This window comes from Suncus etruscus, chromosome 5, assembly GCF_024139225.1.
Source record: "Suncus etruscus isolate mSunEtr1 chromosome 5, mSunEtr1.pri.cur, whole genome shotgun sequence".
Lineage (NCBI taxonomy): Eukaryota > Metazoa > Chordata > Mammalia > Eulipotyphla > Soricidae > Suncus > Suncus etruscus.
The window spans coordinates 139,765,573-139,777,867 of NC_064852.1; the positions used below are offsets into that span (position 1 = coordinate 139,765,573).

Sequence of the window (12,295 nt, forward strand, 5' to 3'; positions counted from 1 at the left end):
TATAACATCACCTGGAAGCAATCCTCTACCACGGAAGACCCTACCACTGCTCAGACATCGTCCTGCTCAAAAGAGACTTCTCTTAACACTGAGAAGACTTAACAACAACAACCTGCTTACAGGACAGGGCTTCCTGCATTGCCCTTTTATGGTGAGGTGAAACGAGAAGGCACTCCACATCATAACTTCAATGTAGGACATGCAGATTCCAGAATCTTTAATACAGAAACATGATACCAACAACAGAGACTGTGAGATAAGTGTGTTGGCGCTACGGACAATGTCTTGGATCGAATGATAACTTGCCTGAGGCCTAGAGCTGGTCTTATGCCAGGAAACTTCAGGGGTAGGATCTCTTTGTATTTAGGCCAAGGTTATTCCTTTCCATGCCTCTCATATTTTGGTGGGCCTATGCAAACAACAATTGCCACTCTAACACCGTTTTTACTGTGCTCCTTTGACTCTAAAACACACCCACTTAAAATTTGAGGTTAACTTAAGCTAATATGCATGTACATGGAAATGTAAAAAATACTATGCCTCTAATGTTTAAGGAGTTACGTAAGTTTGATGGCTTTAGATTGCCTTGTGTGCTGTTAAGAAATATCATAATGTGCTACAATCTGGGAACTTGAGGGACAAAGTAATTGCACATGGATTCTGTTTTATTTATCTTAACTTTCTTTGGCTGAAAGTTCAAAGTTAAGATATCAGCAAGGGGACTTCTTCTGATAATTATGTTATGGGTGATTGTCCTTCCACTGTAATTTTACCTTATCCTCTTTATTTGCATCTTTTGTTCTCATAATTCAAAATAAAAAAATTATAAAAAGTTAAAAAATACTAAATACGGGGACTAAAGTGATAGCACAGTGGTAGGGTTTTTGTGTTGCACAGGTCTGCCCAAGATGGACCTGAGTTCATCCTTGCCATCTGTTTTTTGAAAGAAAACCTACATTTATTTTATGATATTGTTCAAAGTTTTCTGAGTAAGCAGTGCAATTTTTTTTTTTAATGTCAGAAGGGTCATGTGCCGACGTCGTAACAAGGTTGAAGGGAGGCACATATCACACAGGTGTGTGAAAACCCGATGCATATGAACTGGAAAAGATCCAACAGTGCAATTTTTAACCTATTTACTCATTTCAATTACATCTGCTACAATATTATGCATGTTGACTGTGGAAAAAATATTTCGTTATGCTTATTTTAATATGAATGCGTCTGTCTACTAAATTAGATATGTGTTTTATTAAATATTAAAATTTAAATCATGCATATTCTTTATGGCATCAGAGATAAAATAAGTTGCACTTTGAATTTGGTCTTCCATTATTAAATATTTAACAAGACTTTTTTTGGGTGCAAAAAATCTTGAATTGGAAGTAACAAGTTGTTAAATATTTATAAGAATATTTTATAAATATTGGCCAAACCCATAAATTCATTGAATTCATTCATTGTTTTTGCATTTATTTTTTCCCTATCTTTCATTTCAGAACTTGTAAAATTATATGCTGTTTTAGGAACTATATTTATGACACTTTAAAAACTTGCACTCTTTTGTTTTAAATTGTTATTTTGCCTACCTTATCCAGAAAATCAATGATCTATTTGATAGAGCCTAATTAAATCATATCTAGATGAAATATTTAATTGCAGGAATAAACATTTTTTCTCATCTATCATTGGTAAGATTACTCATAATATGTTATACATATAATGGAAAAATAAACTAATGTAAAGATTATTCTCTAAAGAGCAAATTAAATTATGGTACCACTCAATAAATTTATACTTAGCAGAAAAAGAATTCTAAATTTTTTAAATTTAAACTTCAATTATTCGAAGATAACATAAATAAAAATTTAGTTTGTTCAGTGACATTATATGGTTAGACATGTTAAATATTCATATATCATAAATAGCTACCATATTGTCCACTATCCTCATAATTTTCAAAGCTATATTCTTGAGATCATCTTTAATTACAATGTTTAGCTTATTTTAGATCAATCTGTTCATTAAACTTGCTACTTAGGATCCCACTTCATTATTACCAACCATACCTGTAAAAAGTAAGTTCCTGGGACTAAAGAGATAGTACAGTAAGTAGGTAACACATTTGCTTTGCACATGGCTGATTCAGAACTCCTCAAAGTTCCATGAACCCTGCCAATGTAATCCATGAGTGCAGAGTCTAAGCAATAGTGAATATGTCCCCAAAATAAAAAACAAATAAATAAATGAAAAGGATAAGTGTTGTTGAAAATTTTGCAATATTCTTTTCTTAAAATCACATTCAATATTTCCCATTACTGTTTGAATGTCTTTTTAGACATGGTGTTATGAACCTATTTGCTTCTTGATTGTTGTGATGAATATTTATAGAGAATTGTAACTTTTAAAGTAATACAGTATATATAAATATTTGAAATAATGAACCTGTTAATTGAACAAAATTTAAAATTTGTTTATTTACCAGTGAAAGAATTTTTGATTTCTAGTTCATAATATTAGAATTAAATTAAAAATCAATTTTGTTTTATTCAAAAATTTTCTTCCTGGGGCCTGAGCAGGGTCGCAAGTGGTAAGGCATTTTTGACTGCGCTAGCCTTGGAAGGATGGCGGTTCAGTCCCCCAGGGTCCCATTTGGTCCCCCAAGACTGGAGCTATTTCTGAGCACATAGCCAGAAGTAACCCGAGTTTCACCTGGTGTGGCCAAAAAACAAAACAAAACAAAACAACAATAACAAATTTCTTCCCGGGCAGGAGAGATAGCATGAGGTTGTGTGTTTGCCTTGCATGCAGAAGGACGGTGGTTGTATTCCCGGGATCAACTTCTGAGCATAACCCCTGAGCACAGCCCGGTGTGACCCAAAAAACAAAAACAAAAAAATTTTCTTTTCTTTCCATGAAAAAAGAACTAAATCATTGTTATATATTATTTATTACACTTTTGTTGTTGCTGCTTATTTTGTACTAATTTGGATACTCACTAGTTCACAAAAATTTAAAATTTGGGGAGCGAAGATTTGTGTAATTTTTTTTATTGTTGTTTGAATTTGGTTCACACCAAGCAGTGCTCAGGAGTTATTCCTGGCTCTAAGCTCAGAAATTGCCCTGTCAGGCACAGGGGACCATATGGGATGACAGAATTCGAACCACCGACCTTCTGCATGAAAGGCAAACGCCTTACCTCTGCTATCTCTCTGGCCCCATTTGTGTAATCTTTTATTATGAAATTTTCTCACAACACCTGGAAAAGACATTAGTGACTATAAAATGTTTCATTATGTATAATCCTTGTATGATACTAAAAAGAATATTTTACAATAATATAAGTAGATAATTTTATTTATATATATTTTTATAACTAGGGTTAGTTAATATTTTTAGAACAAGGGTATATAAAAATCAATATTGTCTAGAATACTATCAAGTTATCTGTGACATGTTAGTAAAGTGATTTTAAAACTAGATTTAGGTAACTTTCTTTTAAGAAATATGAACAAATAAATAGATTATATCTATTAATAAATTAGTATATTTAACTCATTAATAATTATTAATATTAAAATAATTAAGAATTAGTTGTTAATATCAATGAATAATTGTTTAATCTATTAATTAAATTAATTAAACCAAATATTGAACATAGACTATATTATGATTAATATGGAGTTGGTTAATTTATCACATTCAGATAATTATATATAATATAATGTATTGTTCTTTATTTACTTTGTTTTTATTATTTGCTCTAAATAAGTGATCATAGGCAGTACTAGCAAGTCTTACTCTAGACTTCCTGGATTTTTAAGACAATTAATGCCTCTATGCTTTGATGTTTCCTTCTTTGGGACTGGGACTTTTGTGCCATACCTGGCAAAACAAAGGAGCTAGTTTTAGATCTGTGCTCTGTGTAGCTGTGGAAAAATGAAAAGATCATTAGTGGTGCTCAGGATCTAACATGGGTTTGGCAGGATGCAAGTGCCTACTGTACAACCTCTCCAGAATGGATTTTTGAGTTTAATACAATTTTTTAGATTATGATGGGGGTTACATACAATCATTTTTATCTGGTAGCAAAGTACCTCAGTGCAAGGAAGGAAAATGGAATAGTAAGGAGTAATGGAATAGTAAGGAGCACATTTTTAATACCACACAATCATATAAAACATGTGTATACTCTAATTTTAAGCAGAATTGGCTGAAAATGAAAATCAAAGACTTTTTGTTAGACAATCTTCCCCTTGAACTTACATTTTTATAACATTTATATTATCATTAATAATGACTGGTTTCTTTTGAATTTGGGTATTTCATTTTATGAAATAGAAATCAAGTTTAAGTCAACAGCAAGCTAACACAGTTACCTGAAAAAGTTTTTTTCATTTAATAGACTAGAATCTGAGGACATTTTCTACAATTTTATTTTACTTTATTTATTGAGACCATTGTGATTTAAAAAGAGTCCTTTATAGTTGAGTTTCAGACATACACTGAATCATGGCCAATCCCAACAACTGTCAACCTCCCTCAACCAATGTTCCCTAAGTGCCTCTCACCTCACTTGGCCCTAAGTCTGCAAGTATAACAGTCCCACTTTAAGTTTAGATTACTAAAGTTTGGGTATCTTGATTCCACTGATGTTGCCTTTGGCTTGTATATTTAGTTCTGGATTTTTTTTGTTGTTTTGTTGTACAACCAATGCACCTGAGATTGCTTGGCCCCTGGTCCCCATCTTTTCATATTTGGGTTTATCCTCTTCCACTCAGTTTCTTTCCTTCTCCTCACTATGCTCTGGGGCCATGGGTGTTAAAGACAACTTCTATGAAGAACATTACATTTCTTCCTGCAGTTATTCTTAGTACCATATGTAAATGATATCATTATCCTTTCAGCTTACTTTAGTTAACATAATATCTTCTAGTTCCATGCAGCTACAATTGCATGATTGTATCATTCTTTATACCTATGTAGAATTAGATTGTATATATGTATATATACATAAGTATAAATGTTTATATATACATATATGTATGTATATATACACCTAAACATATACATATTGTTTATATAAGACATCTTCATGGTCCACATGTCTGTTGTTGGACATCTTTGTTGATTCCAAGTCTTGGCTATTGTACTGAGTGCTGCAATAAATACTGGTGTGCATACATACCTCTTTTTAGATTAATTTTATTTTGTCTTGGGGATAAATGTGGAATTACTGGATCATATGGCTGCTCAATCTTGAGTTACTGAAAACCCTATCTACTGTTTTCTATAAGAATTGTACCAAACAACATTCACATCAGCATTAGAGGTGAGTTCTTTTCTCACCACATCCCCACCAATAGAGATTGGTCTCATTATTTTTGATATGTGCTATCCTTATTGGTGTAAGATGGTACTGCATTATTGTCTTGATTTGGATTTTCATTAGGGTAAATAATGATGAGTATTTTTTCATGTGCCTTTTAGCCATCTGTTGGTCTCCCTCAGATGAGAAGTGTCAGTCTATTATTCTCTGCATTTTTAAAGAATTTTAGGTTTTGTGGAGTTAATCTTTATAAGTACTTTGTATATCTTAGATATCAAACTTACCTGTTGTGTTGAATGCAAATTTTTCCCCATTCAGATAACTGTGTTCTACTTTTAGCCCATGTTTCTTTTACCATACAGAATTTTTTGTTTTCTATAGTCCCATTTACTCAAGTTTGATGATATAACTAGCCTTTACTGTTGGCATCCTATCATCAAAAACTCTGAGGTCCAAGTCTTTGAATGTTCTGCCTATATTTTCTGCATGGACTTTATGAATTTGGTTCTAAATTCAAGGTCTAAATTCAAGTAAAACCACTGCCAACATTATTCTTTTTTTAATAATATATTTTATTTAAGCAACTTGGTTACAAACATGATTGAAGTTGTGTTTCAGTCATATATAAGAGGACACCTGAAAGCATTTCCAGTAAGGTCAGGTTCTAGGTAAGAATGTCCACTGTCCCTACTCTTCTTCAACATAGTATCAGAAGTTTTAGCAATAACAATAAAACAGAAAATCAAAGAAATCCAAATTAGAAAGAGAAAGTCAAACTATCTCTATTTGTGGATGACATGATGGTATACATTGTAGACCCTAAAGAGTCCACAAATAAAGCTCCTAGAAACAATAAATCATAAAGCAAAGTGGCCGTCTACAAATTCAATACACAAAAGACCGTTGCATTTCTTTTATACAAATAATGACTCAAAGAAGGAGATCAAATAGTGTCCAAAACTGGGGCCAAAGCAGTGGCGCCGGGCTTAAGGCATCTGCCTGTGCGCGCTAGCCTAGGACGGACCCTGGTTCGATCCTCCGGCGTCCCATATGGTCCCCCAAGCCAGGAGTGATTTCTAACACATAGCCAGGAGTAACCTCTGAGCATCATCGGGTGTGGCTGAAAAACTAAAAAAAAAAAAAAAAGTGTCCTAAACTATTAAGTATCTAGGTATCACCTTAACATGAGAGATGAGAGATGTAGACCATGAACACTTCAAAACACTTAAGAAATTGAAGTAGACCTAAAATATTCCATGCTCTTGGGTTGGAGAAAATCAGTATCATCACAATGACCCTCCTATTCAAACTACTATCTAGATTGCATTACCAAACCCTGTTCAAATTCAGACAAAATTTTTCATGGCTTTAGAACAATTAATATAAAATTTGTGTGGAACCATAAAAGATCTAGGACACCCAAATTCATATTGAAAACAAAAAACTGGGAGGCATCTAATTACCTAATTTGAAGCTCTACTAAAAGACCATAGTAATCAAAACAGTATAGTATTGGGACAATTTTCTTGGTTTCCTGACTTTTTAAGTACAATAAGTCAAGCTAATCATAATTTTATCTAGTGAAAAGAAAGATCAATTTTAGATTCACAATAAAAAAACTTAAAGCAGACCCGGAGAGATAGCACAGCGGCGTTTGCCTTGCAAGCAGCCGATCCAGGACCAAAGGTGGTTGGTTCGAATCCCGGTGTCCCATATGGTACCCCGTGCCTGCCAGGAGCTATTTCTGAGCAGACAGCCAGGAGTAACCCCTGAGCACCGCCGTGTGTGACCCAAAACCCAAAAACCAAAAAAAAAAAAATAAAATAAAATAAAAACTTAAAGCTGGAGCAACAGCACAGCAAATAGGACATTTGCCTTACTCGTGGCTGACCAGGTTTCAATTTTCAACATCTAATATGGTCCTCAAATCCTGCCAGGAATGATTTCTGAGACCAGAGCCAGGAATAACCTCTGAGAGCTGCCAGATATGGCAAAAACAAAGCAAAACCAAAAAAAAAGGAAACAAAGAAAAACCCATATGTGTGCACTATTAATCTCATTTTATTATAGATAAGCTAGGATAGAAAGATTAGTAACTTGCTTTCTCCATAGGGAATGATATAAACAGTATTTCAACCTATATATTTTCTTTTAAGACTATAGTTTTAATGAGTGTGCTGCAAATAACAAAGTACTGCAATTGTTATCAAATAAGAAAATATTGAAATGATAATTGTTCAATACAAATTCACCATCATCATTGTAATTGTGAACTACAGAGACATCGTCATAAAACTAACAATTTACAGAGGTAGAATTTTGCCCAAAAGCTATAAATATGGTATATATATTGACAATGAAGCTTTGGTTCAATATTACCATCATCTTTCATGAAATACATAGATTGTATGTATATGTTTTATATTGATTTTATTAGAAGATACCATATAGTATATAAAACAGAGCAAATAATTAATTTTTGACTTTCACACAGTAGGAAACATTGAGTTCTCATTTTAAGAAAATATAGCTCAGCTGATTCTTAATCTCATATACAAAACTATTTACTGCTCTGTAGTAACTTAGAAGGAGCTCATCCTAACTCAGAACTAATATGTGAAATGTTGTTTTCATTTATTTGGGCCAAGAAATGTATTGATATTTTCTAGTGAGTTTTTTTTAAAGAGGAATATCTAACTATTTGAACTGGAGCACTGATGAGACAAGAAAGAAGAGCAAGGAGAGATATAGAGGTACCATCACAATCCTACATTAGCTAATTTTATTACCATTGTCTAATGGTTCAGAGATTTTCATAGAACAGTACGATATTAGATATTGACTCCACACATGTAGAGGTGGTGAGAGTTAAGCAGAATTTCATAGTTGACAGCCAGTAATATCTCATGAACTCAAATGATAACTTACTTAACCTTGGTTTTTGCAGATAAATGGCGACGTACATCACTCTCTGGCTAACTTTCTTCTGCACAGCTTTTTACTTTTCTATTCTATACAATCACAATGGCATTTTCCACTAAAAGTTCGAAGGAGTCCAGGATAATAGTTACATTTCTAATTCTCTCTTGTACTACCGGTGAGATCACCAGCAGATCATTTAGTCTTAGTGACTTAAATACACTGAAACTCCTTTGTCTTTTCTATAAATAAAAAAAGAAGAGGATGGACCTCCTAGTCATGCACAGACTGCATATATTAACTACTCTGACATTGATTTTGCTATACCGGTGGTCTTTATGGATTAACACTTTTAAGGGGAAATATTTTTAAAGAAAAACTCGTTAAAAGATAAAGATGATAATAATAATCAGAAGGAGATAATCAATGAGAAGAAGGAAATTTAGAACTTTACAGATTGAGTTTGCGATAATAGTAAGCAAGGCATTTTGTTGTTTACATCATTAAACTTTAGGGAAAAAATCTGTTGAGGCTTTCAAACATTTTATTCATTACATTCATGAAATGCTTATTACCTATTATTAATAAAAATAATATAAATAATAAGTATTTTATTTATAAAGCTAACATGTTATATCAAATATATAATATATAAATATAATTAAATAATATAGTATTTATTTGGGAAAATAAATAATATAATGTTATTATATTATGTTATATATGATGATGATGATGATGATATCCTTTGAATTTGATTTGCTCTCTCTCTCTTTTGGTATTGTTTTCTAGGCCATAGGGGTTACTCAGGGGTTCTCCTGGCTCTGCACTCAGAAATCCTTCCTGGCTCTGGGGACCATTCTTAATGTCCTGGGTCAGCCGCATGCAAAGCAAACACCCTCCTACCAAGCTACCACTCTGGCCCCCTTGAGCTATTTTCACACACACAAAAATAAAGTCCATGTTGTTAATTTTCTGAGTACCATGAGGATTAAGAACCGATGCATAAATACCAATTTTAACACACATATTTATTTTAACACATATATATAATATTGACTTTTATAGTTATGAATAGATACATAGATAAGGATATAGTTACATAAAGAGGCAGATAAATTGATAGTTATAGAAAGTTTAAAATATTTGTCAAGAGCTGAAGTAGGCATGACTGTGCAATACTACCAAAGGCAAAACTCATGTAGAGTTCTCAGTATAACTCTGTAATAATGCACCAAACAAATCAATATTTGTCTTAGTAGCAATAGAGGAAAAACTAATTAAATTTATGTAATAGAACAAATTTTTATCACTTTGATTCTATGGGATATTTTCCTATTAGCTGTGATTCGAGAAACATTTGAATTTTATAGCAAATATTCTTTTTATATTATGTGTACTGCAAGCATTATAACTGTGAACATCCTTCTTTCTTTATAAAATTTCTGTATTGCAATTCTGTTATATTTTGTTGATTGGAAAAGCCCTTGTTTAAGCCCAGAGGTAGGGTGTTTGTTTTGCATGCAGCTGATTCAGGACGAACCTGATCCAGGAGCGATTTTTGAGAGCAGGTTACTCAGGAGTAACCCCTGAGTGCCACCAAGTGTGGCCCCAAAGCCAGAAACCAAAAAAAGAAGGCCTTGTTTATGCCTAAAGGTCACAGATTGTTTACAATTACACCAATACTGCCTAATGAAAATAACTTATTTTCTTCTTTATAACTACACTGTTTTTGTTCAATATATTGAGGCAGTGTTTCTGTGGCTGAATATTTGGAATTTCTTTTTCTTTTTCTATTTTTTTTAGATTTTAAAACAAGCATAATTAATAGGATTTAACAATCATAAATATGATTGAGACATTTTTTAGATCTGCAAAAACATATGTAGTTTTGAGGATCTTTAAAAAAATCTCATTGTTTCCATTTCTGATATTAAGCACAGTATAAATTTATAATCAAGAATTGATGCACAGTGACTCTTTTGAGTAACTTTATTAAATGTATTATAAGCTTTCATTGATCAAAAGCGCTCAAAATATCACCTGTTTTTAAATTTTTTTGTTGTTGACTTCTAGGTACTTGATGATAATGTTATAGATCACTTTTTTTTGTATATGGCAAAAATAATTTTTTTCTTGATTTTTTTTTATATATAAAAAAACCCTTCACCAGTGCAATATTCCCATCACCATTATCCCAAGTGTCCCTCCTTACCTCCATGCTATCTCTCAGGCCTATTAAGTTCTTTATTTCTTATAAAAAATAGTGTGGTTTTAAAATATTGAAAAAGTTCTTTCATTTGATTCAGAATTTCCAATCTTATTGCTCTATCAAGCACTCTAATTAAAATTACATATATCTGGGTTCATTGCAGAACTATTTACAATTGTTAAGGGAATCCTGTAATTGTCTAATGGTAGATGATATGTGTGGTGTACCCCAAGATAAAAGTGATAGTACAGAGGACAGGGCACTTGTCTTGCAAGCAATGGACCTGATTTCGATCCCCAGAATCACATATGGTTCCTCAAACCCTGCTTGAAGTACCTTTACAATATATACTGGTCTGCAAACTCATGTAATTTCAATAAAATAAATTTAAGATGAAAAATAAAAATTATAGAGGGAGAGATAGTACTGCACTTAGGGATATGCCTTGTTTGGCCTGTGGGAGGCATCCCTAGTATATAATCTTTCTAAGCATCAATAGGTGTAGCCATTGGAGGTCTTTGAGACCTTCCAGGGAAGACTCGGTGATACCTAGAAATGTAGATTCCTAACAGCACCTTAGGCCTGTTTTCTCTCTCTCCTCAAGCACAATTCTTTAAATGGAAATATCAATTTATTACCTAAGATGGCTACATCTGTTCTAAACTTGCACTGCTGTTATATATAAAATATGCTCTCTTTATTAATTAAATTTGACAGTTCTACCGCATACAACTCCCATTAATATTTCTTATCTTTGTGATTTATCAAATGATGACAGTGGTTGTAAGATTATATCAGCAAATTGCTACATTATCCAGGAAAGTAATTTAATACAACTCATTTAAATCAGCTGTATATTCTCTAAATAATTATTTAACTGACTCTAACCTGCACTCCTGTTAATCATGTTAACTTAGTACTGTAACAAAACTGAAAAAATATTTTTTATTGTATTACCATAAGTTTAGCTTATGTTTCTTTTTTATCAGTTTTTAGTATAAAATTTTTTTCTGCCTTTTTTTGGTTGGGGGGGGTCAAACCTGGTGATGCTCAGGGGTTATACTTCTTGCTATGTGCTCAGAAATCGCTCCTGGCTTGGGGGACCATATGGGAAGCCAGGGGATTGAATGGTGATCCATTCTAGGTTAGCATGTGCAAGGCAAACACCCTACTGCTTATGCCATTCCTCTGGCCCCTGGATAATAATTTTTAAGATGTTTTTATGCTCTCTTTGGGTTTTGGGTTTTTACAATCAGAGAGTATCCTAAATTTTAGTGTGCTAATATTAGGCATGTAGATTATGTCATCTTTATTTTTCTTTCATACTGAAATGTTATTATTTTCCTATATTTGTAAATAATCTTTAATGTTATACTCCTTTTCAACTTTGTCTTCTTTGACCTAATCATTAAGATTATTTGCTTATTTCCAAATCAAAATTTTATATTAAAATTTAAAAGTATTTTCAATAATTAAACCATTCATAAATTATATTTTCAATTTATAAATCAACAATAACACATTTGGACTGAAATATGATTAAAATCTTATTAATGAAAAGAGAAAAAGAGACAATGCAGAGTTTACACAAATTTTCCTAGTTCTTAAATTGGTATATAGATATAGATATAGATATAGAGATATAGATATAGATATAGATATAGATATAGATATAGATATAAATTCTAGGTCTTTTTATGTAAAAACTCAAAAATGCCCTAAAGCATAATGCCACATTTAATGTTATTCCCTGTCCTAACATATAGACATATATGTATACATATATAGTTAATTATAGACAAAGTAATACAAAGAGGATTCCCCATTCTGGAAGT

At 32.4% G+C, this 12,295-nt stretch overlaps 1 protein-coding gene and 1 pseudogene across 1 annotated transcript in view; one reads left to right on the top strand and one right to left on the bottom strand.

The window, feature by feature from the left end:
* CSMD3 (CUB and Sushi multiple domains 3) overlaps nucleotides 1-12,295 on the top strand; it is a 1,236,222-nt gene that overhangs the window by 33,779 nt on the left and 1,190,148 nt on the right. The window lies entirely within an intron of this gene.
* On the bottom strand, nucleotides 1,016-1,112 carry LOC126010269 (uncharacterized; annotated as a pseudogene).